The 27,516-nt window shown below is 46.0% G+C and overlaps 1 long non-coding RNA gene across 4 annotated transcripts; it reads left to right on the forward strand.

Moving 5' to 3' along the window:
- The first annotated feature begins 1,659 nt into the window (after window positions 1-1,659).
- On the forward strand, window positions 1,660-27,182 carry LOC140614329 (uncharacterized). Of its 4 annotated transcripts, none has more exons than XR_012015224.1 (5): window positions 1,660-2,328; window positions 17,038-17,170; window positions 19,726-19,874; window positions 22,856-22,950; window positions 25,949-27,182. It is a non-coding gene; the product is annotated as an uncharacterized lncRNA (long non-coding RNA). The 4 variants fall into 4 exon arrangements; XR_012015223.1 differs by lacking the exon at window positions 19,726-19,874 and having other exon boundaries at window positions 1,688-2,328; window positions 25,949-26,225; window positions 26,454-27,179; XR_012015225.1 differs by lacking the exon at window positions 19,726-19,874 and having other exon boundaries at window positions 1,690-2,328; window positions 25,949-26,225; window positions 26,644-27,177.
- Window positions 27,183-27,516: the final 334 nt, after the last annotated feature.

Here is a 27,516-nt window from a genome sequence, read left to right on the forward strand (position 1 = left end):
CAGTTCCCAATCTGCCAGGTGGCTTAGAAATTGATGTCAAAGCAAGAGTTTCGTGGTTCTTGGGAGACACTGAGCAGCAAGAAATAAGCTGGTACTTATTTCATTCTTACTACCTGCTCTGTGTATCTCAGGAGGGCTTGGATTTCATCCTAAGGACAACATGCAGGTGTGGAAGTATATACAAGGGGCGGGGGGGAGTTGCACATAAAAGGTATCTCCAAAAACCATTCCCATTTTATGAAGGAGGAAAATGGGGGGAAAAAAACCCCTCAGAGTGGTCAAGTGACTTGCCCAAAATCACACAGCTAGTGAATGGTCAGCCGGGATGCTGGAATCAAAATAGTGTCAGCCCCCTTAGAGTTCTTTTCATTCAAAGTCTTCCTTCTGCAAAGTTTGCCAAATAATTAATAGTGTAGGGTTGGTCTGCCATGGTGTAGAGTGGGCAGGATCTTTATAGAAAATTATGGGCATGACAAAGGTAGATAACTTGGTTGTCTAGCAGAGTTTTGATCTAGATCTCACAAAGCTGCCAGGACCTTAGCAAGGCAGAAATAGCCTTTTTCTGAATGATTACAAGTTGCTATATGATAGAAGGTGCTCTAATAAATGTAACAGTACAGGCCAACACTGTATTCAATACCTCAGAGACTTCAGTGGAGAAAATGAGTGAGGGTGGGCTCTTCCCTGGGAGGTCATGGCTACTTGGGAGCCTGTTGCTTCTTTGTGTACTTTCGGCAGTTATGCTGTAAGGTAAATGCATCTGTTGCAAAGAGAGGAACTGGAGCTGGCCTGGGTGGGGGGATCAGGAAAGTTGAAGGAGGTAAGGCATTTGAACTGAAATGTCAAGAAGCTGGTGTTTTAATACGACTCATCTTTCGTAAGAACAAACATTTATGGAACACTAATTGTGTGCTACAAGCTTTGGAACATTATTCATTTATTTTTTAAATTTTTTTTATTTATGATAGTCACACGGAGAGAGAGAGAGAGGCAGAGACACAGGCAGAGGGAGAAGCAGGCTCCATGCACCGGGAGCCCGACATGGGATTCGATCCTGGGTCTCCAGGATCGCGCCCTGGGCCAAAGGCAGGCACCAAACCGCTGCGCCACCCAGGGATCCCTGGAACATTATTTAATTTAACCCTGGTAACAGTTCTGTGGGAAGGTATACTTGTTGCTTGTTGGAGCAGATGCTATTGGTGACCTGCCCCTGGAGCCTTGGCTGGACTAGCTGCTAATGGCATTGGTGACAGTGGTTCATACTGACCTTTTTCTTGAGGACTGCTCTTGAGTGGCAGAAGAAGCCTTACCTGGAGTTGTAAATTGGATGGCAAAGCCAAGGAAACCTGTGGACAAAGGGAGAAAACAGGAAAAACAACTGGTGAGAAATATGAATGTTGGATTTTCCAGATCTATCTTCCATCTAATTGACATTACAGAAAGAGAGACTTTTTAACAATTTTATCTTAATAGAAAAAAAAATTTATCTTAATAGGAAAAAAAGTTCATTTTTAAAGGACTTTAAAAATATATTTTATTTATTTGAGAGAGAGAACACAAGCGGTGGGGTGGAGCAGAGGGAGAGGGAGCAGGGAGCCCAATGTAGGACTTGATCCCAGGACCCTGAGATCATGACCTGAGCCAAAGGCAGACACTTAACCAACTGAGCCATACAGATTCCCCCAAAATAGTGCTCAAATTTTTTTATGTAAATTTCCTTGAGGTGCCCTCAGGTGGCAAGAAACAATAGTGGGGGAAAATCGCATGTAGACGGCACCTAGTGAAATTTCAAACTCTTAAAGATGCCAAGGATCCTTGGCTAAGGATAAAGAGAGAATCCTACAAGTTTCCAGAGGGAGATAATACAGTTTCAACAGTCAGACTGGTGCCCAATTGTTCATCTTCAAAGTGTGAGCTATCTACAAAATTCTGAAGGAAATTGATTTTGAACCTAGAATTCTACACCCAGTTTATGATTCTTAAGAGTGAAAGCAAAATAATAATGCTCTTGGACACGCAGAAAAGACTGGATGTATAATTTGTGGAGCTCAGGGCAATATGAAAATGTGGAGTCCCTAATTTAAAAATACACTAAGAATTTTAGGATAGCATCAATGGCAGAAGAGTCAGAGTCATTGTGATGCAATGAGAGTAAAACTTGACCAGCCATTGCTGGCTTTGAAGATGAAAGGGGACCCAAGGCAAGGAATGCAGGCAGCTTTGAGAAGCTGGGAATGGCAAAGAAATGGATTCTCACCTAGAGCAGCTGAAGGAACACCTTGATTTTTGCCCAGTGAGATCCATTTTGGACATAGGACCTCCAGAACTGTAAGATAACAAATCTGTGGTATATTAAACCACTGACTTTATGGTAATTTGTTATAGCAGCCATAGGAAATTATTTTACCCTCAGTTAAAATGACAGACTCTCAAATAATATAAAATCAAAACCAAGATAAAACAAACACTCTTACTACAACGGGGTTTAAATTCAGTCACCTGCATTTTACAAGAGAAAAACAAAACTGAGCAAATTGTGAATCCTAATTCATTCATTCAAAAGTATGTGTTGTGCATTTATGTGTGCCAGGCAGTGAGCTAAATAAAAGTGAACAGAATGGAGGAATTCTTTGCCTTCATGACATTTACAGCTGGGGAAGGGAGCAGTTTAAAAGGCATATATTTGGGGACGCCTGGGTGGCTCAGTGGTTGAACGTCTGCCTTCAGCTCAGGAGGTGATCCTGGGGTCCTGGGATCGAGTTCCACATTGGGTTCCCTGCAGGGAGCCTGCTTCTCCCTCTGCCTGTGTCTCCTCTGCCTCTCTCTCTGTGTCTCTCATGAATAAATAAATAAATAAAATCATTTTTAAAAGGCATATATTTGGATATATGTAAATAATCACAACTCCCAGGAGGGCTGTGATACACAGCATGCTGAGATTGAAACTGTGGCTTGTGTCTGGGCACATATTGAAGAAAGGAGTGGTGGTAGGAAGTGGCCTCATTTCTCAGAAAAGGTTGAGGTGACCATGGAAGGTGCCACTTGGAGCATGTGCTTTGGGGAAAGACAGACTAATTGCCCCAGGAGCCACCCCTCCAAATCCAGCTCTGCATTCTCCTCGAGGCCACACTCATCCCAGCCAGTGGCAGAGGCAGCCCCAGCCAGTGACCAAGCCTGGGGGCACTCAGGAGCCAGGCATCCCTGCCTGACACAGGTCTCCCTCAGTGGTCACTCCCCAGCCACTGCCAGAAACTGTCCTGGAGCTGCACTCCTGTGATCTTCCTGCCTAACTTCTTTCTTCCTCCTCTCCTTTCACACAGCCCAGCCCACCCTGTCTCTTCCAGGTCTCTCCCTTCTGTGGGCATTTTCCTCAGCAAATGCCTTGCACGCCTACAGCTGTTTGACATGCTTATTATCTCACAGCTTGTGGATTGGGAACCCAGGCATGGTGTCATTGGTTCTCTGCCTTGGGATCTTTCCCAAGGCTGCCATCATGGTGGCCAGGGTGGGGCTTTCACCTCAAGGCTTGAGCGGGGATGGATCAGCTTTCCCAGCTCACATGATTACTGGGGAGAGGATTCAGTTCCATAGAGCCTGATGGGTGGAGAGCCTCGATTCTTCACTGCTTGTCAGCCAAAGCCACCCTCAGTTCTTTACCATGTAACCTCCCCAATGTGGTCCATCCCTTCATCAAACTTTATAAGCTAAGAAGGCAATCAAATCTGCTAGCAAGTCAGAAGTTATTATCTTATGTACTATAATCACAACAGTGACATCTCATCAGCTTTTCCAGGTTCTACTGGGGTTAGAAGAAGTCACATGTCTCATTCACACTCAAGGAGGGAGGTCACACAAAGGCAGTGGAGTTTGCTGGGACAACTTTGAGAGGGCTTGCCCCACGTTCATGCACAATTCAGGGTCTGTTGGATCCTGGAGACTTGGTGAAACACTTGGTCTACAAAAAGCCTTGCCTGTGCTCCCTGAAGTTGACAGAGTAAATGTGTTGCCCGAAAATATCAATACGTGGTTTCAAATGCAATCATATAGTCACTATTTGTTGAACGAACATATCAATTTGCTGCAAATGAAAGCAGTTTTGAGAAAACAGAGTCTGGCACCACTAATAGGTTGTTTTAAATTTGCATTATATAACTGATTTGACAGTTTTGTGTATTAAAAGGTCAAAATTTCAAGCCATGTGACATTAAAATAAAAAAAAAGGGGGGGGGCTTAAACATTGAGGAATAAAATTTTCCAAAGCATACCCTTGTGCTTGCCTTTCACATCTGGAGCATTGTTAGTCCTGCCCTTCACAGCCATTTACATTTGAATCACGTTTCTCTCCAAGAAACTCGAACAAATATAGCACTTCCTTTTAAATGTCCTTTACTCAGGGAGAAACATATTTTGGGATATGTACTTACTTTTCCACAACAATAGTGCCATCAATTTTAAAGCACTGTGTGCAAGGGGTAGTGGCTGCATTAGGTTAAGCCTGTCAGTTGATGCCTTTTAGATGATTTTTGAGAATTGATTCATTAACACCGTCGCTGTTCTGTTTTTGGCACAAGAATCAGGCCAGTGCTCACCCTGTGAAGCCACATCGGAGGCTCAGAAAGTCAGGGATTCGTGTTCCAACACTACCACATGAGCTGAGTGGCCCTGCAAGTCACCCTCCCTGTCTGTTTCACAGTTCTCTTGTTTGTGGAATGAGAGGTTCAGATGAAAAATCTCTTACCCATCCATTCAGGGGTCTGTCACTCCACTGTGAGCTCTCAGGGGTGACCATGATCAGGTGCTGTGGTGCTCCCCGTAGACCCTCTTCACTGGGCTGATGCAACCACTCCCGAACATTGACTGACAAAGGGGTGCAAAAAGCCTGCCCCGGATGAGCACTGGGTGTTATTCTGTATGTTGGCAAATTGAACACCAATAAAAAATAAATTTATTAAAAAAAAAAAAACAAAGCCTGCTCCTCACCTCCATGTGGGACTGAGCCTTGTGGTACAATTCATGTTCTGAGTTCCCCGTGGGAACTGATCCTTCCTCACCTCCTTCCGTCACTCCGTCTGCTTTCCTCTCTCCTCCTGAGCACCTCCCTAAATCAAATACACAGAATTCTTGTCTCAGGTTCTAGTAGATCTAGAGATCTACTTCTAATCCAAGAAAGTTACCTGAGAGGGGAGCACTCAGGTTTGTGGGATTTCCTGAATCTGCCTGAGGGTGTATGTCATCATGAAAACGGGGAATGGTGAGATATAAAAATAGACAGGAAGCCTTTAACTAAAGCACTAGATATATTTAAATAATTATGTGGTTTTTAGTTTATAGACAATTTAGTTTATATTTGTGTTGATGATGGCACTGCTAAGTGGATCTGCTCATGCCTTGCTCAGGGTGGGTACTCAATAATTACTGAACTAAATTGAATTTCTAAAAAGGGGCCTAGAATGCTTATGAGAGGCTTGGTCATAGGACAGAAGAGTTGGGGGCAGAAAGGGGAGAAAGGAGAGAGCATAAGAAAAAGTCTGGTGGCCCTGGTCTCCAGACTGCGCCTGCTCCTGTGGCAGCATGGTAGAAATCAGGGTTGGGGGAAAGCAGTCATCGAAGGGTCATCTCAGCAAGTATGCCTGGATTGCAGGTGACAACCCTTGGGAGCATTGTCAGTAGGCTCTGATCTTCCTCTTTGTCACCACCTGCCATGTTGGTAAACTTGATGGGGAAGCCAACTCCCTTCCAGTGGCTTTCCTGGGTTCAGCTACCCTTTCTTTCTCAGTGTCTGGGGGACACCTGCTGCTTTGCCCACACTCAGCCTTCTCTGTGGTTCTCAGCCCACCTGACTTTTAGTTATTTTGTGTCTCTTAATCCCCTCACCACTGAGTGCTTAGGGAAAACTTAGAGGGACTCCTTCTGGATTTTTCAGAATAAGTGATGGGAGCCACACAGGGAGTAGTAAAGATGTTGAACCAGAGAATGCAAGTCTTCTATCCTCAGCCAGTCCTGTACTGTCTCCGGGTTAGAGTTTTTCTATAGACCCTCAGCCATGGCCAGCACAGACAGCAGGGCCATGCTGAGTTGGAGGCCTCTCCTGGCTAATGTTCCCTGAGGGACCCCATGGACAGGGATCATCTTCTAAACAATGGTGACATGGGCTTGAGGGGGCAAGTCCTGGAGTTGGGGAACAGGGCCTCCCTGGTGTGGTCACTTCTTCAGAGGTGTGAAGGTTTCCAGAATGAGATTTGATGTTCCCAACTATGGCCTCCAGATCCTAAGCCAGGACACCAAGCATCTGTTAGAAATGCCCCCCCGCCAATCTCCTGAGCCCATCAGGGCTCCCTGGCTGCACCCTCAAGCAGGGTGTGAAGGTTTTCTGGGGGGGGCTTTGGGTGGGAGAGGAGAAGAAGACAAAGAAAGGAAACTAAGAAAATTGGCATTGAGTGGTGACAGCTGCATGCCACGTGCATTTTCGTGACCCATCTCATCTGACCCTCTTTTTTTTTTTTTTTAAGATTTTATTTATTTATTCATAAGAAACACAGAGAGAGAGGCAGAGACAAAGGCAGAGGGAGAAGCAGGCTCCATGCACCGGGAGCCTGATGTGGGATTCGATCCCGGGTCTCCAGGATCGCGCCCTGGGCCAAAGGCAGGCGCCAAACCGCTGCGCCACCCAGGGATCCCTGACCCTCTTAATCTCAGTGAGAAATCACCTCTCAGACTCAGTTTCTTCACATATAAAATGTGCTTAAGAATTGGCTGAAGGTCTCCCAGGTCACAGTCATGCCACATCCATGGCACAAGACAGAGTCCTGGAGGCCAAATGGTTTGCAAAATGAGAAATCAGAGCTGATGGACAAATCTAGGTGTGCCTGATCTTTCCGGTGACTTTAGAGCACTGAGGAGGCCCTCAGCCAGGTGCTACAGCTGGAGGCTTTGGACAACTGGGTGAAAGAATAAGGGTACTGAACACCTTCCATTTTGAGCAAGGATTGGCACACATTTTCTGTAAAGGGCCAGATAGTATTTTTTTTTTCTTTTTTTGTGGGCCATCCGGTCTCTCTGCCAGAACTACTCACCCTTGCCCTTTTAAATGCAAAAGGAGTCATAGACAATATGTAAATGATGGGTGTGTCTGTATGCCAATTTACAATATTACAAAACCAGGCAGCCACTCTGTGGGCCAAAGTTTGCCAACCCCTGACTTAGAGGCACATGACAGACGCATCAGGAGGTATCTGGGTGAGACAAGAAGTGTGAATGATTAGGGTTAGCAGGGCACCTTAGTCTGTGTAAATGGCATCCTGTGGAGCCGTGCAGTGCTCAGACTTCACAATCTTATGTGATAGTCCTGAGGGTAAGATAAAAAGAAAACAAGCCTTACGATCTAGACTGTCCTACCCTGGGATTGACTAAGTGCTGGCCCCTGGACAGCATCACCCTCTCCTTGTTCGGGTGGGAGGGACAGAATGTGGAAGGACCTTGGCAAAAAAAGTGGGAGGGTCATTAAACCTGCCCAAAGGTAATGCACTCCCAGAAAATCGGGTTCTCAGCAGGTGTCAAGAGAACGCAGGATCATGTGAAGTCCTCCTTCCCAGAGTGTGAGGAAAGCAGACACTCCTGGTGACCTGATTTCCTGCAATCTGACCATCCTGCTTCGTAGCACTCGGGCAGCTCTACTTCAACCATAGAAGCAGGATGTGACCGGGTCAGCATTAGAGAAGGAAAACCCTTGTGAGGCAGAACCATCTAAGGATGGAATAGAAAGGTCTCAGTACTCATTTCCCTAGAATTCCATTCCTGGGCTGCCAAGGCAGTGGGGCACATGGCACAGTGTCAGCTGATTTAACCTTTGGCCGTTCTCAGTAGTAGCTGCTCCAACAGATCAAGAGCAGGACAAAGTACAAGAAAGGGACTGAAGCAGGTGCTGCTTTGAGCAAATCTAGCCAGGGCTGGATAAGCAAGATGGAAAACGCATTTGTCTGACAGGCTCCAGGCTGCTGGCAAAGACCATTGTGAGGAGCTCTTGCCGGCCCTAGAACAGGGCCGAAGTGACTGCCACAAACTGTACCCATGCTACTCACTGCTCCCGGCCTTTCTGTGTGACTGGGCTACCGTCTGCAAGAGAGAGACAAGGAGCTCAGGGTTAGCATGGCTCCTGCCTCCAAGAGTCCCCAGTGCAATAATTAATCATGGGCCAGCTGCATACCCCATCCACAGCCACCAATAGCAAGTCAGGGAAACCAACCTTTGAAGGGAGGAAGTACGACAGAGCAGGAAAGTGATTGAGTTTTTCCTACTGTGCTTTTTGTTGTTGCTTTTGTCTTTATGCTGATGAAAATCCAAAGGGGCCATGTCACACCACTCTCAGAGAGAGTTGGTGCAAGAGACCCTTCTTTTTCTCTAGTTAAAATAGTTTAAAATTCTATCAGCAAAGTCAGGGAGTATATAAAGAGAAAGTAGAGGGAATTGAAGTTCCATTGGAAGTACAGAAAATATGCTAAAATATAAAGTGAACATGGTGATTAAGAAGTATGGAAGACAGAGTAACTGCAACCCATATCCTAGTGGCCAATACTGAAGACAAACACACAACTAGATACAAACCAGAAATACATTTTAGGTTAAAATAAAAATTTGTAGTAATAGAAAAAGGATTAGATCTAGAAAACCAGTCAGAGCATTTTTTAAACACTTTTATTTATTTATGATAGTCACAGAGAGAGAGAGAGAGAGAGAGAGAGAGGCAGAGAGAGAAGCAGGCTCCATGCACCGGGAGCCCAACGTGGGATTCGATCCCGGGTCTCCAGGATCGCGACCTGGGCCAAAGGCAGGTGCTAAACCGCTGTGCCACCCAGGGATCCCAGTCAGAGCATTTTAAAAAGGTCTAGAACTATTCAGTGTTTGGTAGACTTCTCCAGTATAACCATCCAGGCCTAGAGATGTCTTCTTGGGAGCTTTTTAATTATGAATCCAACTTCTTTAATGGTTGAATAGTCTTATAACCATTAGAAAAATTGAATTCAGAAGCTGAAAGCTCCTGAAGAAATAAGTCTCTTCTGGTTCCAGCTCTGACACATAGAGAGCAGAGCAGTCATTACTCCTGTCCTCAAGAGAAAGCTGAGAGAACTAGAATCTGCCTCTCTAGAATCAAAGACTCACAGCTTTTAGAGGTTTACCTGGAACAGGAGCTAATGTAAACCGAGGCAGAACAGTTTTCAAGGACAAAATAGACAAAGGAATGCTGTCCTTCGTACATAAGGGGGCTTGTACCTGTGGGCAGGGGCAGGGCACAGAGTCCAGAGAGAGCACGCACCAGTTAGACCTGAAAACGCTCCAGACAATTAAGAAAAAATGTTCAAGTTAACTCTTGATAGAAGCAAAGTGAACCACACCAATGAGGTAGGTTTACGGAATTCTTGCTAAGCTGTCTGGCACGCAGATATTCTCTGGTGGCCACACGACAGGCTTGTGTCCTATGTAGAGGCAATTTGGCAGCTGGTGTCAACAACTCTATGTGCCATGTGTCACACTCTCCCCTGGTAACTCCAATTCTAGAAAATGCCCTGAGGAAACAAACACACTTTGGGTCAAAGATCCACATACAAAAATGTTTGCCTCAGCACTACGGTGAAACACCAGAATATTCTAAATGCTGGTGAGGAGGGATGTGTAAACAATTTAGGGTATATATGCTATAATGAATGTTGAGGATCCATTAAAACTGTATTTAGAAAAAGTTCTTAATATGATAAAATGCTTATGGTGCAATACTAAGGGGGGAAAAAAGAATACAAATTTGTGTCAATCGTCTAAAAATATTTTTACGTGTACTTAAAAGCAATCAAAAGGAAATATATAAAATCTTTAGAGTTTATGTCTGCATAGTGGCTGGTAGGGTGATTAGAAAATGCAGATAAAGGTTTTTAACACTACGATTCCAATAATAAACATGCATTTTTATGTTGACTTCTAAAAATCTTTTTTGTTGACCTTAAAAACCTTTTTTGACTATAAAAGTAAATCAACTCCATGAAAGTTAATTAACTCGAACAATGTGTGGAAATAATTAAATTGATAAGAAAACTCATTGAATTTAAAAAAAAACCACTAAGACTACTCACTGTAATTATATAAATTCTACATACACAGAGAATGATTTAATGATGGGAAGAAAAGGAGAAAGAGTGGGCAGTTAGCCTGTGTAGAAACCAGTATGTGTATGATAGAGAATTTGTGGGATTCCTTTGTGAATACGTATCAGAGAGCAATACTTTGTCCATTTTTCTATTCTTCTTAAAATATTTTAAATACAGAAAAGGTGACAGACTATAACCTACTCTTAGTTTTTTTTTTTTTAACCTATTCTTAGTTTTAAAAAAACGTTAGCATTTTGCCATATTTGGATTCTTTTCTTTGTAAGGACATAAACAATTGTGGACACGTGTGAATTCCCTCCTTAAGCCTCTCCTCTCCCCCTCAAGTTCATTCTCTCCACCCACGGCCTCCTGCTCTACTGGCATCTCCTTTGTTGGTTCTCTGCTTCCCTAACATTAGAAGCTGTCAAAGTTCTGGCTGTGAGCTCCATTTATTTGTGCACCAGGCACAGGAGGGGGTGCGGGTGCAGGGGAGCAGGGAGTGCAGATGCCCAGTCTACGCAGCCCAGCCTGGCACCTTCCTGTGACCCTGACCGTGGACATCAGGAGGCACCCCACCCCAGCCAGAGGCCCTGGAAGCTTTCCCTGCTCCCGTAACTAAGTGGCCTGGAAAAGTCTTCTTTCGCAGGACAGCCTCTTCCTTGGTACCAGAGGCGACTGTGCTGCAAGCTGTGGCCCGTTCGGCTGGACAGCAGTAGGATAGGTGGCACCTCCTGATCCTCCCAAAGCTGCAGCATGTCCCCCTAGCCCTCCTTTTGTTGTCTTTTGCATGTGAAATCTGAGGAGTGGTTTTGCACATTGCTTCCTTTGGGCACTGGATGGCAAGGAAGCATGCACACGGAGGGCAGCGAGGACCTGGGGGGCACCACCTCTGAATGCTGGGTGTTTTATTCACCAGCACCTGTCCGGTTCACTTTTCATTCGTCTCCACTATACAGGAAGCTTAACTACAGAGGAAGCTCCATTCTGGGCTTGCGCCGATACCATGTCAAGTAGCCGTAGACTCAGCTCCAGTTTGGATTAGTTGCCTACAAACTGCTGTAATAAATTACCACCAACTTGTGGCCTAAAACAACACAGATTTACCATTTTATAGTTCTGGGGCTCAGAAGTCTAAAATCCAGGGGCCCCACACTCCTGGTGCATGCCCCTCCCTCCATCTTCAGAGGGCATCACTGCCATCTCCAGCTCCATCCTTCCAACTTCTCCTTCTGACCTCTGGCTCTCTTGCCTTCTAAGGATGCTTGTGATGACATTGGGCCCACCCAGAAAATCTTGGCTAATCTCCCTGGTTGCACCAGCAAAGCCCCTTTGCCAGCAAGGTACTGTATTCTCAGGTTCTGGGGCTTTGCATGTGGACATACTTGGGGAAGGGGCAAGCTTCTGCCTACCACACTGTCACCCTGGCAGTTTTCATCTGAGTCGTCGTTAAACAAATCACAGCAAGTGCAGGAGTGGAGAGATAGACAGTGTCATCAGGGAGGTGAAGGCCTTCACTGAGGAAGCAACCTTGGCCAAGCACTAGAGGCTGAGAATGACTCAACACATGGCGTGGAAAGAGAAGGGCACTCCGCATAGAGAAAACAGCCCTTGTGAAGGCCAGTTGTCAGGACAGAGCTGGGGGAGGATGAGGGACTATTTGAAGCTTGTAGGTCAGGAGGAGAGAGAGGAGGGGAGGGATGCCCAAGATGAGGCCAAATGTGAAAGCAGAGGCCAGAAGATTCAGGCCTAGGGGATGAGGTTCAAGGTCTTTTCCTTAATATCAGCAGACAGGTGCAGCTAGGGGATGGCTGACGGCCTTGTGTTTTGAAAGCTCCTCCGGCTGACTGTGTGGAGAGCTCCCCAGTGGGACATTCTGACCTGGGTCCATGCAAGGGACAGAATGATAGCCCCCAGCCATGTCTGCACCTTCATTCCTGGAACCCGTGAATACATTGTGTCCATGACGAGGAGGCATTCGGTGGCTCATCAGCTGGCCTTAAAGTAGGGAGAGTACCCTGGAGTCTCCAGGTGGCCCAATGTGACCACTAGGGGTTTTAAATATGGAAGAGAGAGGAAGGAGAGTCAAAGTCACAGGGTTGCGATGGCACAGAGAACTCGAACCGACATGGCTGGCCTCAGAGATGGGAGGAGGTTTGGGTCAGGGGAAGCTCAGACTTGCCAGGACAGAGACCTCCACTTGAGCCCCAGGAAAGGAGCACAGCCTTGAGGCCACCTCGCTCTTTTCTTTTTTTTTTTTTTTTTTTAATATTTATTTATTTATTTATTTATTTATTTATTTATTTATTTATTTATGATAGGCACACAGTGAGAGAGAGAGAAAGGCAGAGACACAGGCAGAGGGAGAAGCAGGCTCCATGCACCGGGAGCCCGACGTGGGATTCGATCCCGGGTCTCCAGGATCGCGCCCTGGGCCAAAGGCAGGTGCCAAACCGCTGCGCCACCCAGGGATCCCCCACCTCGCTCTTAATTCAGAGAGACCCACTTTGGACTTCTGAGCTCCAGAACTAGAAGACTAACTTTCTGTTGTCTCTAGCTATTGACCTGTGGTCCTTTGTATAGCAGCAGGGGAAGCTCCAGGACTCCTGAGATGTTCAGTGGGGAAGCAGGGAGTGGTAGAGGTGGGGGGTGGGATGGGCACTGTTCTTTTAGCAACCTTGATCTTGAAATTTTGGAAGCTGGACAGATGCTTTGAACAGAGTCCCCTGAGCCAATAGTGCTAATAGGAGCCTGGCCCCTGAAGACACGAGAGATGCAGGTGAATAACGTGTGGTATAGACAACAAAGAAGAGGAGGGTCGTACCACCTCATGGAAGGTGGGGGCAAGGGGCAGGGAGAGAGAGGGCAAAGATACACACACCTGCCCAGGGCTCCAGTGTCTGGAGCTCATGGAGTCTTTGCGCCCCATTTGATAAAGAAGGAATCAGAGGCTTAGAGTCAGAAATAAGGTAGCGTGCTCAGGCCACACACCTGGAAATGGTAAGGTGAGTGTTCCAGCCCTTCTTGGTTTAGAGAAACCAATCAAGCCCCGCGGAGAACTTCAGCCCCACATATGGCATCGGAGCATTCCAGCTTGTGTGGCTTGCTGCCTCTGGTGAGAGTGCCTTGCATCTGCCTGGCTCAAGGTCACAGGCTGCCCTTGGTACCTGAGCCAGCCAGGGGTATAAAGACCTCGTTTTGGGGGCCAGATGTGGACACTGCCAGCCCATCTTTGCCTTTTGCACAACCAGAATGCGTCTCTGGGCAGTGAAGACAGAAGGAGGCTGTGGTTAGGGCTGAGGGAGTTCAGCCTTGTATTCTAGGTAAAGTTTTCTCCATGCAGAAAAACGAAGCAGGAGCCTCCCCATCTTTTATTGCTGCTTTTGTTTTTTGTTTTCTCTCTTCTGAAGGTGAAGCGCGGGTGTTTGCATGTGTGTCTTGATAAGAGAGAGGCCGAGCTCTTGGCGGTGATCGTGGACTCCTGGGGAAGCAGCATCCTCCTGCTCCCGCTGAGTCATGCTCAGGTTCACCTCCAGCCTCTGGCTGGCTGTCCATCTTCCCTTCCTGACCTGCCAGCCCCCAACTACATGCAGATCACATACGAATCCAGTGCTGGGACCGGGGGCACCAAATTATCACCTGATTTGCGGTCCAAGAGGGAAACAGACATTATCCGCTGAAAGGGCAGAGCCCATTTTTCCCTGCCCAGCACTCCCCACTCCTGGCTCTGGTCCCCACTGCCCGGGAAGGAAGAGGACCCTCGACACACACAGCAACTTGTGAGAATGGAAGGGGGCTGGGGGCTCAGACAGCCAAGAGTGGAGCCTCAGAGAGCTACAAAAAAGCATGTGGGTAGCAGCCCAGATTGTTTTTCTCCATTGATCCCTGAATGCTTTACCAGAAATTCCACCTCTAAATATGCAGGGATTTAGGGTTTCGGCTCCACATGTAAGGAGCTTGGAAGTCACCATTTCATCTGACAAGTGAAAAGCTATAGGCATGGAGATCCTCATCTCTTCTTGGATCCATAAAAGAGAGGAGGACACAGATGAACCCCTTCCCCCAAGCCTGGGGAGACGGGTGAATATGAGGAATCCTGGCTTACCTGAGTGGAGACTTGGGAGTGGAAGCTCAGGGGGAGCAAGTACCTGGCTGGTAACCCACCAACTGATGGAGCTCAGTGTGCATAACTCAAAGCTCACCCCGGGAAGACCCAAGGAAACAGAGACCCCTACAGTATTGTGAGGCTTACCTCCAGAGGCTCCACTGGATTCCCACCATAAATTTCGGGAAAAATCTCAGGCTGCTAATGGGGAGGGGAAAAGAACCATCTTGCAGCGCACCCAGCAGTCTCTTTTCCTTAGGGCCTGCTCTCAGGGGAAACCAGTTAACCAAAGCCTAACCTGATCTGGGGGAAGGTAAATTCACAACTGCAGCCTGCTCTGTCCTCTGTTCCATCCAAGGTGTTGGTCGTGCAGAAACTGAGAAACTCTCATGATGTTCCTGTGAAGCCTACATGCAGGACGACAGGTAGCTTCCTTTCCCCGACACCTCATCAGCACATCCCCGAAGGCCCATTTCCAGTTCCTCTCATCCGCATCTCCTCTCTGGCCTGAAGGAAAAAGTCCAAGGCACACCAAAAGAGAAAGCCACAATTTGCAAAGACAGAGCCAGCGTCAGAAGCAGACCCGGCGGGGCTGTTGGAACCATAGGCCAGAAATTTAAAACAACCAGGATTTGTATGCTGAGGGCTCCAGGGAATCCAGTAGACAGCACACAAGAGCAGGTGGACAATGTAAGCGGGGATGGAAGTCCTAAGAAGGAACCAAGAAAAGCCACAATTGCTGGAGATGGAATACTAACAGAAATAGAAACTGCTTTGCGGGCTTCTGAGTAGACTGGGCACAGCTCTGGAAAGATCTCTGGGCTGGAGGTTATATCAATAGATTCCTTGAAAACTGAAAAGGAGAACAAGAATTAGAAAAAAAAAAAAAAAGAACAGAATATCCAAGGGCTGTAGGATTGCATAACACAGTGGGAAGAAAGAAAAGCTTTTTCTTTATTATAAACTGAGCTCCACACCAAGTGTGGAACCCAATGGGGGAGGGGGGAGCTTGAACTCATGACCCTGAGATTAAGACCTGAGCTGAAATCGGAAGTTGGATGCTTAACTGACTGAGCCACCAAGGTGCCCCCAAAACTTTTATTTTTCTTATTTTTAATTGATCTAACAGATACATTTGCTCAAAACAATTCCAACGGTGTATTTGACAGCATATGCTCATGTACATATCTGCTTATGTATAAGAGAAATGAGTGCCAGCAAGGGGAAGCAGTGGAGGAGGAAACCAGATGATGATTGCCATAAGGTCCTCACACTGCCTGTGAAGTGGTATAGTATTATTTGAAAATGAACTTGGATTAGCTGCAAATGTATATTGCAAACTCTAGGGCAACAACCAAAAAAGGTAAGAAAGGAAGTATTGCTGATACGATAACAAAGAAGGGAAAATAGAATAACAAAATGCTCAATTAAAACCACAAAAGGCAGGGACCTGGGTGGCTCAGTGGTTGGTCATCTGCTTTCAGCTCAGGGCATGATACCAGGTCCTGGGATCAAGTCCTGCATCTGGCTCCCTGCAGGGAGCCTGCTTCTCCCTCTGCCTGTCTTTCATGAATAAATAAATACAATCTTTAATTTAAAAAAACCCACAAAAGGCTGAAAAAGAATGGAAGGCAAAAATAAGAATATAGAACAAGAGCAAGAAATAGAAAATAGTAATGAATATGATGGATATTAATCTGACTATATAAAAAATCACTTTGAACATCAGTGCAAGAGTTTAAAGTTAGAAATTGTCAGCGTGGATCAAAAAACCAGACCCAAATACATGTTGCTCACAAGAAACCCACGTTAGATATAAAGACATGTACAGATTAAGAGTAAATGGATGGAGAAAACCAAACCATGCTCACATGTATCAAGGAGGCCAGAGGGGTTGTGTATTAATTTCAGACAGAGCAGAATTCCAAGCAAGGGAAGTTACTGGGGATAAGGAAAGGCCTCACATAATGATAAAGGGGTCAATTTTCCAAGAAGACATGCTAATCCTTAATGTGTGTGAGCCTAATAACAGAGCATTCAACTATGCAATGCAAAAACTAATTGAACTTAAGTGAACGTGAACCTCCTTAAAAAAAGGGGGGGGGGCAACCTGGGTGGCTCAGCGGTTTAGCGCCGCCTTCAGCCCAGGATGTGATCCTGGAAACCCGGGATCCGGATCGAGTCCCATGACGGGCTCCCGGCATGGAGCCTGCTTCTCTTCTCCCTCTGCCTATGTCTCTGCCTCTCTCTCTCAATCAGTGTCTCATGAATAAATAAATAAATAGTTTAAAAAATAAATAAAATAAATCTTTAAAAAAATTCTTAAAAATTGAGGTCAGAAACTTTCCTGGTGCAGGTGTTTTTACTGAGAAGTCCGAAAGGATGAGGGAAGGGAAAGAGGGACAGAGGGACGGAGGCCTGTGTCTTCCCCAGGCCAGCCTAGCAGCTGCTTCCTCAGGCTTCCCAGCTCTGCGCCTATGTGTGCTGCTCGGCCAGTGAGCGGCCAAAGCTCTGACCCGTAACCTTTGCTGATTTCTGTGTTGCCAACGTCAGCCGAGGCTGACAGCAGATTACCAGTTTCATTACTGGATCAGAGCAGGCAGGACATGGGCAGCGGCTCAGCATCACGTCGTACTTCCACCATACAGGGAGCAATCGACGCCAGTAACCCCAACAGCACGCAGAAGAGTAAGCTGTGGCCAAATAATTAGGAAGTGACACATCTGAGTATTATCTTTGTTTTTATCATTTAATTATAAATTTATATGATTTAATTTGATAATGGTTGTGTTTACCAACCAGCTCAGGAAGTTCCTGAACTTTCAATAAGCAGTTCTCACAGACCATTGAAGAGCCGATTCCTGCACATGCCACACAGACAGCCATTTAGCAACTCGAAGTCACTTCGTAGCCACCGTCCCAGATGCCACTAGGGGTGAGTCTGCGTGGCTTCCCTCCCCCGCCCCATGACTCTCCTTTGCAATCTCTCTGGAGGTGACATCAGATGAACAGTCACTACTTGGAGGGAATGAGCAGAGTGTAGTGGAAAAAGCACCGGCTTCTGAGTCAGAGTAGGATCTTCAGGTTTTTCAGGATTTCGGGTGAATTAATCACTCTAAGTCTCAGGCACTTCTTCTCTAAAATGGAGATAATAATGGTTACTCCACAGGGTTATTATGGCTTTTGAGAGGGATAACTAACTATATCTCAGGATCCATTCTCCCCCTTTGACAGAGTAGTGGGATTTTTAGGGGGATGCATACCTGACTGGATGAAAGACTACATTTCCCAGCCTCTGCTGGAGCTAGATAAATACATTCTGATGAATGGGATAAAAGGGAAAGTCATGTGTGCCATATCTGTACTCCTAAAGGACGGTGGCTCCCACTCCATGTTCCTTCCTCTTGCTGGCTGGAATGCTGGGGGGGATGGTGGCAGGGAAGTGGCTATGTAGACCATGACAGAAAGCTTATGTGGTAGTGGCCCAGCACCCAGGTAGAAGCAGCCTTGGCCAACAACACTGGGTCTCCTTAGCAGCCCAGGCCCACCTCTTCAGCCTGTTATGAGTGATAGACATGGTGTTTAAGCCTCTATTATCTTGAGTCTTCTTAAAGACTTTTTTATTGTGACTAAATATATAGAACATATAATTTACCATTTTAAGCATTTAAAGTGTATAAAGTTCAGTGGCATTAAGTACGTTCTCATTGTTGTGCAAGTATCACCATTATCCATTTCCAGAACTTTTCATCATTCCAAACAGAAACTCGGTACCCATTAAACACGAACTCCTCACTTCCCCCAACCCCCTGCTCCTGAGAACCACAGTTTCACTTTCTGTCGATGAATTTGACTATTCTAGGTCTTCATACAAGCGGCATCATACAATCATATAATGTTTGTCCTTTTCTGTCTGGCTTACTTCACTTAGCATAGTTTTCAGGGCTCACTGTGTTGTAGCATGTGTCAGAACTTCATTCCTTTTTAAGGCTGAATAGTAGATACATCATAGACACATACCACATTTTATTTGTCCATTCACTGGTTGATGGACCCTTGGCCTGTTCCTACCTCTGTGCTATTGTGAACAATGCTGCTATGAACATTGGCGTACCTGTTATTTTGGGTCTTTTTGTTAAAGCAGTAGAGTCAACATACTAGCTGATACCAGTCTTAACTAATGTACACAAAGTGTTGTCACAGTGACTGGGTTTATGCCCCCTCCCTATACACTCTTCTTCAGGGGAGTAGGTGAGACGTTGCGATGAAGGAGTTTAGGGTAAAACCAGGACAGTGCCATGTACCCTCGCAGGAGCTAATGATTAGTGAGCTGTTTGTGAGAATCTTGGTGCAGATTAGCCACGGTGTGGTTGCCAATTACCACGGTAATTTGGCAAACAACATAAATCAGGGTTTGGGGGGTTCTGAGAGAGCAGGTTGTTAAACATTTACCAGCACCCAACTGGGAAACCCTTTCGTACTGGTCCAATCTTTACCGCCCATAAGACTTTGTTCTAACTCCTCAAGCGGGGAGGGTTGTGAAAACATTACCTCTGTTGCTTGCAGAAGTGGTTTGTTGTGCGTGAAGTTTACGAAGTAGACATTTCTCTGTGTGTGCATGTGTGTATGTATGTATTTATGTTCCCTTTCTGAAACCTGCCTACGGTAATAGTGGAGAGGGTACGGGCTAGACACGTCCAAGTTCCTGGTCTCCGAGCCCTAGTCCCTGCTGTGGCACACCCCGAGGCTCTATGTGAACAGTGCTCCTAAGAGTGGGGAGCCTCCAGCAGCCAGGGGTTCCTGAACAACAGAAGTGAGTAGAAGCCCTAGTTGGCCTGTGGTAGACAGCACGAGCAAGGAATGCACCTTTGTTGCAGTTAGCCACGGAGACGTTGGGGTTGCTCATTCTGCATCATAATCCAGCTTCCTCTGACATGTCTAGTAGGTAGCTGCATATATAAGGACAGCGCCATGGGCTACCTACAGATAGCATTTAAATCTAGGGGATTAGGGACGCCCGGTGGCTCAGCGGTTGGGCGTCTGCCTTCAGCTCAGGGCGTGATCCCAGTTGGGGATTAAGTCCCACATCCGGCTCCCTGCAGGGAGCCTCCTTTTCTCTCTGCCTCTCTTTCTTTCTCTCATGAATAAATAAATAAAGTCTTTTTAAAAAAGAAATCTTTCCATTTAAATAAATAGATAGATAAATATAAATAAATAAATAAATAAATAAATAAATAAATAAATAAATAAATAAATCTAGGGGATTAGCATCCTGCCCAGCCCCCAGCATAAAGCCCCAGGATGCTGTGAAGACACAGATGTTGTGGGGGAGGTCACAGAGGTTGGGGGAGAGACAGGGCCCCTCAGAACACCGCTCCTGATGCCGTGACTGTGTCCCTCTGTCAGGCACTGATTATTTGTACCCTTCTCTGCTTCTCTCCCCTCCCCCCCCCCCAATCTGACTCCTATGCTATGCCTCACCTGGCTCAGGATCCCTGGCGGATGGGGAGGAGCTGTCTGGAGCCTGGACCAGCAGACACCATTAAGCCCTAGCAGACCATGATGGACAAGACACACAAACGCATGTTCCAGAGCAGCAGGGGGACCAGATAAAGGACCTGCTGGTCATCTAGGCTCATGTTCGCTGCAGGGAGTTTTTCAGAATGCAACTCTGCTGTTTGTGAAGGGGAGGGACCCTCTTGAGAGTCAGACGTCAGAGGCTGACCTGAGTTGCCAAATTGGGGATGTCACCCCAGGAAGGGACATGGATGTGTTTGAGCCTGGGCAATCACATCCCTGAGTTATTCGGTCACAAGAGGAGAGATAGCTCAAAGTACAGGGGAGAGGAAAGGAACTAGGATTTTTCGGGGTGCTCTATGTGATTTATTTGAACTAGAAGACAATGTGTGAAGTGCTTTTACATCATCCCTTCTAAACTCACAGTCCTTTCTGGTAGCTGTTAAAGAAGCTGGTGTATCCACCTGGGTCCATGGGACTAGCTGTCTCTCTTTATTATCCACAACAAGCCATTGTATTTGTCCAGCCAGGAAATGTGAAGAATTCACCTATAAATAAATAGAATGCTCCATGCTCTGCCCATTTTAATCAGTTATAGGTAAACATTGGAAACTCCATGCAATAAACCAATATTTCTAAAAATGGCAGAGAAGTCAGTACTGAATGTAGTAAATTGGCTTTCTTCTTCCAGAAAAACTATACAAGGCTTCTTTGTTATCTTGGGTGATGCTGACTATCAGAGACTTGGAGTAACTGACTCAGAGCAAGGATTCAGACCAATGTGGCCACTAACAAGCCTGTGTTCTTTCCTCCACGAGGCTCACAGACTCACAGCTACAGGGCCCTGGCAAGCAAAACAGTGGCTGGAGCAGCTCAGGGATGGGTTGAGGGTCTGTATGAGCAAACCAGCTCAGGGGCATCCCTTGCCTTAGATAGAGGGAGCCCTAGGAGCCAGGAGGGCTGCACAGCTTTATAGGAATGGAGGCCCAATTTTCTCACACCCTTTGGCTCCTCAAATAAGCGAGAAATAGGGAATTTGAATGAAGTGCCCTATTTTTAAAATATTACTACTTGAAACACTCTGCTGGCCAAACAGGACACTTTTGTGGCTCAGCTCCTAGCCGTGAGTTGCAGTTTCTCAGGTGTACTGGTTGGGAGAAGGTTCAGCTGTGTACAATAGGGACCTGCCTACGGGAGCCTAAGCAAGCAGGGATTTGCTTTCTCGCTCAACAAGAGGTCTCAGGAGGTAGTACAGGGCTGATGTGGCAGTCCACAATGCTGGTCAGAGACCCAGGCTTGTTCCATCTTTCTGCTCCATCCTCTAGAGTCAGTGACATTCACCCTTACACTCCCAGGATGGCAGCAGCACTCCCATGCATCACTTCCTGTTCCAGCCAGGAGGAAGGGCAAAATGGGAAAGGTGTAAGCTCCTGGGTCTGTCCTTTTAGGGAGCAATAGTTTTCCTGGGAGCTCTATCCCATACATTTTAACTTATACCCCATTGGCTAGAATTGGTCCAGACCATCCCTAGCTGCAAGGGAGTCTGAAAAGGGGAGTATTTTTTTAAAGATTCATTTATTTATTTTAGAGAGAATGAATGAAGGAAGGGGCTGAGGTTGAGGGAGAAAGAGAATCCTCAAGCAGACACCCCATTGAGTGTGTAGCCAGATGGACGTGGGGCTCCATCCCAGAACCCGGAGATCATGACCTGAGCTGAAACTGAAAGTCAGCTAGCTGCTTAACTGACTGAGCCACCTAGGTGCCCCCAAAAGGCAGTTTTTAACTGAACACATTGCTAACCAGGGTGAAATTTGCACTTTATTAGGAAGTAACAACAGGAAAAAGGATATTGTGTAGCAATGTCTTACTCACTGTGATGATTTTCTGAGTGACAATTGCCTGACTGGCCCCTGCTGGTAGCAGCAAAGGAGGTGAAATAGCCCTGTTGGTAACAATTTTACAGTGCTTTCCACCACTGGGTTTCTGGCATTGGGGTTATATAATTTAGGTGGTTGTTTTTGTTGCCCAAATCTTCCAGCTTCATAATCACAATAAAGGCCCCTCTGGAACCAGCCAGATCCCTGATAAAACTCATCCACATGGCAAATTCTATCCCTTCAAGTTGCCTCCTTTTATCTCTTAAAATAATCTGACATCAGTTTTTGCCCTTTTGGTTCTTTTGTGCCATTCATTGATAGACTTTGTTTTTCCTAAGGATATCTCCCTATTATTATATATTTAGCTATAATTTCTCTACATTCTTTAGAAAATATTACATCAGTTGCCACTGAAGTTAGTTTTCCAAACTACAGGTAATAGTGTGTATCTATCAGGATAGGCTATGGTAACAACAATCCCGATCTCAGAATCTTAAAACAACAGAGATTATGTTCACATGTCTGTTGTGAGTCATTATGGATATGGAAAGGGTCTACTCACAGTTGTTCAGGGATCAAAGTTTAATGGAAGTGTTCTTATCTTGAACCTTGCTAGTCATCACACCACAGGGAAAACGGTTTTAGAGGACCTTGCATTGGCAAACGAAATAGTCAATGTGTGTCAGCAAGCCAAGATGAGGGGTCTGTCTGGTTGAAGTTTACTTGTTACTCTTGCTGCAAATTTCCACCACTGAGGCACATCTGTTGTGGCAGTTGCTCTTGAAAAAAGCCATTGCCTCTCTGAAAGGTTTTTGCATCTGTGTTGACATGAGCAAAGAGGAACCCAGAATCTGGCTTTAGCTCTACAGAGTAGAATTTCCCCCAACTAAAATAAGGAATGTTCTAGACCATTCTCTTCCTTCAGTCTATCTCGAATGTCCTCTTACCCCAATAATCCCTAGATCATCTCACTCAGGAGCCACCTCAAAACCTCTCCACGAAGTTCTCTAGTGAGGTGGGAGGTACAGTGGGGAGGGAGGGAGGCATGTGTTGGGAGACAGTTGGAGGGCCAGGGGGCGTTCATTGAGGGCATTGAGATCCATGGACCTCAGCATTTCCAGGAGACACTGGATAAGTGAGGTTTCAGTGACAGCCACAGGACACATTCCTTTCTTTCTATGTGAGATTATATTAACAATGATGGTATTTTGTTTTCCCTATTCTAGGATGAGTTCACAAATATGGTGAGACAGGGAATAAGCTCTCCTCCCCACTCTAGCCTCCACCCCAGCTTGAGGTTTTGCATCCCTGCCACTTGAAGGTAAGAATGTGTGAACTGCAAGTACCATAGCCAAGTGTCTCTCCCTTCTCTTGGTGAGTGGGAGGAGCTGCAGGAGATGTTAATTCGCACACATCAAAGATGCATACTTGCATTTGGCTGTGGAAAGAGAACAATGGAATGCACAGAGCTGTAGGCTAATCAATTAACTTAGAGTCTTTGCAGAGAGGTTTGAAAGAAAAAAAAAATTAGCAGGCTAAGGAAAGCCTTCTTAGCTTCCAAAACTCTAATGACTTTCTCCACCATAATTATGCTGGGCGTGTTGTCAGAGGAGGATGCACCAGAGTCTGCAAGACTCCCAGGGTGGGAGTGTTAAAGCTCCAGGTGGTTCACAGGTGGAGGCTTTCCAAGCCTGGCACTGGCACTGGTGAGAGTCCTAGTTTAGGTCTTCCATCTTTCTATTTAGAAGTTTACTGTTATGATGTTGTTATTGTATTTGGTGAGGTGGTGCTCTCTCTCTTTTTTTAAATAGATTTTATTTATTTATTTGAAAGAGAGCATGATTGGGGGAGGAGCAAAGGTGGAGGGAGAGGGAGAAGCAGAGTCCCCTCTGAGCATGAAGCCTGATGCAGGACTCAACCCCAGGACCCTGGGATCATGATCTGAGCCAAAGTCAGATGCTTACCTGAGTGAGCCACCAAGATGGTGCTCTTTCTGAGGCAGTTTACCCAATGGATAGTTGAACCTGAATTTGAACTGAGGCTCTCACTTTCACAGCCAAGCGATATTCCAGGTCTGGTTCTCCAGAAGCAGAGCCCTAGATGCAGCTTTATGTGCAAGTGCTTCATTGAGAAATGCTCCCAGAAGAGTCAGTAGAGACCAGGGAAGCGGGATCAAGCAGGGGTGAAATGTGCATCATCAAACGACATCCCTTGGAGGAGGGCTTCCACTTGGCTAAGTTCTGAGAGCTCTGGGGTCAATATAGGTCACACCTCAGAGCTCCCTATCAGAGACAAGGCAGCAGAACATTTATACTCCTGCACTTAACAGTGCCAGATTAAGTGTTCCCCCAGGAGAACTAAATTCCCAGGCACCAGAGGCATTCCTGCAGACGGGCAAAGTGGACTCTAGAGAGTCCAAGGGCGTGGGCCCCATAAAGTGACACAGGGGCTGGTTATCACAGTGAAGGCACATGGGAGTTGGTGTCACATAGTTGATGGGCATGGATTGTGCCTATTGCAAGTGACCTCAAGTAATCCACTCAGGTCTGTGGGACCCACCCGGAAAATGGAAACAGCAATGTGTCTTCTTCACAAGATTGACATAAGATTAAATGGTACATAAATGTAAAGCACCTAGACCATTGCTTGGATATGGTAAACACTCAGTGAATAATATTACAATTATGCTGAATAATGGCACAAACCTAAATTCTAGGTCTTTGGCCTATTAAGTTGACCCTAAAATGGGGATGGCAGGTGTGAGCTTCCTTCCTTTTCCTGTCCTCACATTAGATGTGTTAATCAAAGGTGGTAGGCCTCCCTCAAGCCAGCATGTTGCCTCCATATCCCTGTCAGGGCTGGAATCCTAGCGTTCTTTATCAACCTACCGAGCTGGGTGCAAGATGAAACCATCTGCTGGCTCGAAGTGGAAGAGTGCCTGTCCTGAAGGAGGTGGGTGTAAAAAGGAGAACAAAGCCTCATTGCTTCTGCCTCGTGTGGCCCCTCCAAGTGCAAACAAAGCTCGAGGCCATCACCTGTTCTCCATCCCACACCAGCCTCCAGTCAGTCCAGGCATCTGTCTGCCGCCCAATAGCAACCAGCTCACACCTTGGCCATTCTCCATCCCCAACAGCAGGCATTGAAATTCTGCACTTTCTCAACCCTGAAAGATATTTTTACAATGAACAAAGCCAGTGTGGGCTGGGATCATGTCTTAGTGAACACTGTGAGATGACAAGGGTATGGTCTCTGCCCATCTAGAAGGTGTGCTGACCAAAGATGTCACTCCTGTGCCTTGGAGGACGGTCAATAAGTGGTGCTCAGGGAGTTCCCAGGGCCTATCAGATTTCTGGTTCTTCACAAGAATCCTGCCTTTCAGTGGCAGCCAGGTGAGGAGGAACCACACTGCTGCTGTGTGATATTGTACGGAATGATGAAATTTGCTGTGGACTAAAGGCCAATGTAAGATGTAAGGTGATGTCTTGGAGAAGGATCTGCTTCACTTCTTTCAAAAATGGGAAGTGTTTTTGAACTTACTCTGTTTGTTTTCCATTCCTTTGTGTAAGATAGTTTAGTGATGGTGAAATCTATTGCTATAGTCCTTGGGTTACCCAATTATGGGGTAGAGATGCTGGGCTTGACTGTTTTAGAGCCCAGAGAGGAATAGATATTACTGGAAATTGTGGACTCTGAGAACAGTGGGTAGCAGAATCCCATCACCCCAACCTGTACTCACTTGGCCGCGACTTTGGGTGTCCCATACTGGCAAGTGGCAAGCATGTATGTGTTTGTGCCTTTAGATCTTGGTAGATGGAAGATCCTTTATAAGTGTTGTATGGGAAAAGGGGATGTGAGCCCATGGTGGGCAAAGGACTGGACACAATGGGCAGGTTTCCTGGCGCCTCAACTGCCTTGGCCAATTCTAAAGAAACTACCCTGCCCCATTGAACAAAATGGATCCATCAGCTTTTACCTCTCAAGAATTTGAGCCAAGAGACACAGACTTGGTCACTGGTGTGGCTGGCATGTAGTTGGGCTGGTACAGCCCTGTTACAAGGCCTGGCCAAGGTGAGCCAGCCTGGCAGGAGGGCGAGGGAAAGAGGAGAAGATGAGAGCACCAGCTGGCTCTTCAGTGCCTTTTCCTCCCTGGCCCTACTACTTATGTTCTTGCTTTCTCCTGGTGGCTCTTCCCCTCCCATCAACTTCCCCTCTCTGCCTCCAGAGAAGGCTTCTGCTGCTGCTGACCCCTGACTCTGGCTCTGGGGCAAAGCCCCCGGGCAGCCTAACCTTCCCAGCTTTGTCCATCTGGTCCCCTACAGGCATTTCCAGAAGTACTTCAAGCTGTTGGCCACAGAATATATTCATCCTCGCCTTCCCTGTCATGACTGTCCAGGCTCTGGCTCAGAGCAGGAGCTCCATGGCTGATGAACCGACCTCATGACTCTCAAGCCACATATTCTTCTGTAAATCAGCTGCTACCTGACCAAGGCCCAGAACAGTCACTGTCTGAGTCATCTTGAGCAATCTTGTATTAACAGTGAACTACAGAGGTGCAGAAGAATTTAATCCATAGTTGGATGTGAACTCCAGCCTCTGGTATGTATGATGACATGTGCCATCTTTTAAAGCTTATAGAACCCCCTATTGTGCTTAAACACAAACACAAAGCATTAGGATTAGCATTCATAACAGATATGCCCACTTGGGTGCGAAAGAAGTGACTTAGTGACCATTAGAATCAGAACTCTCTGGTGAGGTGTGAGGACCAGTAGCCTCAGATCACCTGGGAGCAAGGTAGAAAAGCATGTTCTTGGGCCTCCCCAGACGCACTGGATCACATCTGCACCCCTCTCCCCATCCTGTATCATTTGGAAATGCATTCAGTTTCATCAACAGAAGATTTCTATGATATTTTTTGGCATTGAAAGTTGGCTTTGGTAAGCTTACATGTTAACGATGGAAGGATGACAGTTCAGAACATGGGCCTGACTTTAGATCTTGCTGCATTATCCAGATGGCCTTCTAACTTCCCCAAGACTCAACTTCCTCATCTGCGAAATGGGAATAAAAAGAGTGATTTACTCGAGAAACCTGCTGTGGACATTAATTGAAAATATGCATGTAGAAATCTTGGGACTGAGTCCTTCCTACATGTAAGCTATTATTATCTTTGCATCACCAAAATAACAACCATTTATTAGGTGTTTACTGTGTGTTAAATACTGGGCCAAGCACTTCATACCACACTTGGAGATATCATCATCTTACCAAAGAGGAGACCGAAGGTCAGAGTGGGTCAAGACCATGGGTTGAGATCTGGCTCCCCAAGGCTAGCAGGGCTTTTTCTAAGCCATGTTACATCCTGAGAGTTGGGGCGGAATTTTGACATGCCAGGTAAGGAGGGAATATAATTTCTGTGTATTAGGATATTAGCATCATGTCACACAGAGTAACCCCAGAATTGCTTGTGCAATTTAATTTGCCTTTGCCATGACTCGCCTTTGCCAGTGTATATTTATCTTATAGCTTTATTGCTTTATATTTAATCCACCCATGTGAAGTGCCTTGAATAGTGCAGTGGCACTTGTAAGTATTCAATAGTATGCAATAAATAATGGCCACTATTTGGAGGAGTTTGTATAATCTTTCTACCAATCCATTTTCAGTCTCAAGCATTCCAAATACCTTCTCTCAGTCTATGGTTTATCTTTCCATTTCTTATATGGTGTATATTGCATGAAAGGCCTTAAATTCAAGTATTGCCAGATTTAGAGTCTTTTTCATTAAGGCTTGTGCTTTGCATAAGAATTTTATTTTTTGCTCCATGGTCATGAAGATCCTCTCCTATGTTACCATCTTATGGTTTAAAATTTTGCTCTTCTAATTT

Source organism: Canis lupus, chromosome 22, assembly GCF_048164855.1.
Source record: "Canis lupus baileyi chromosome 22, mCanLup2.hap1, whole genome shotgun sequence".
Classification (NCBI taxonomy): domain Eukaryota; kingdom Metazoa; phylum Chordata; class Mammalia; order Carnivora; family Canidae; genus Canis; species Canis lupus.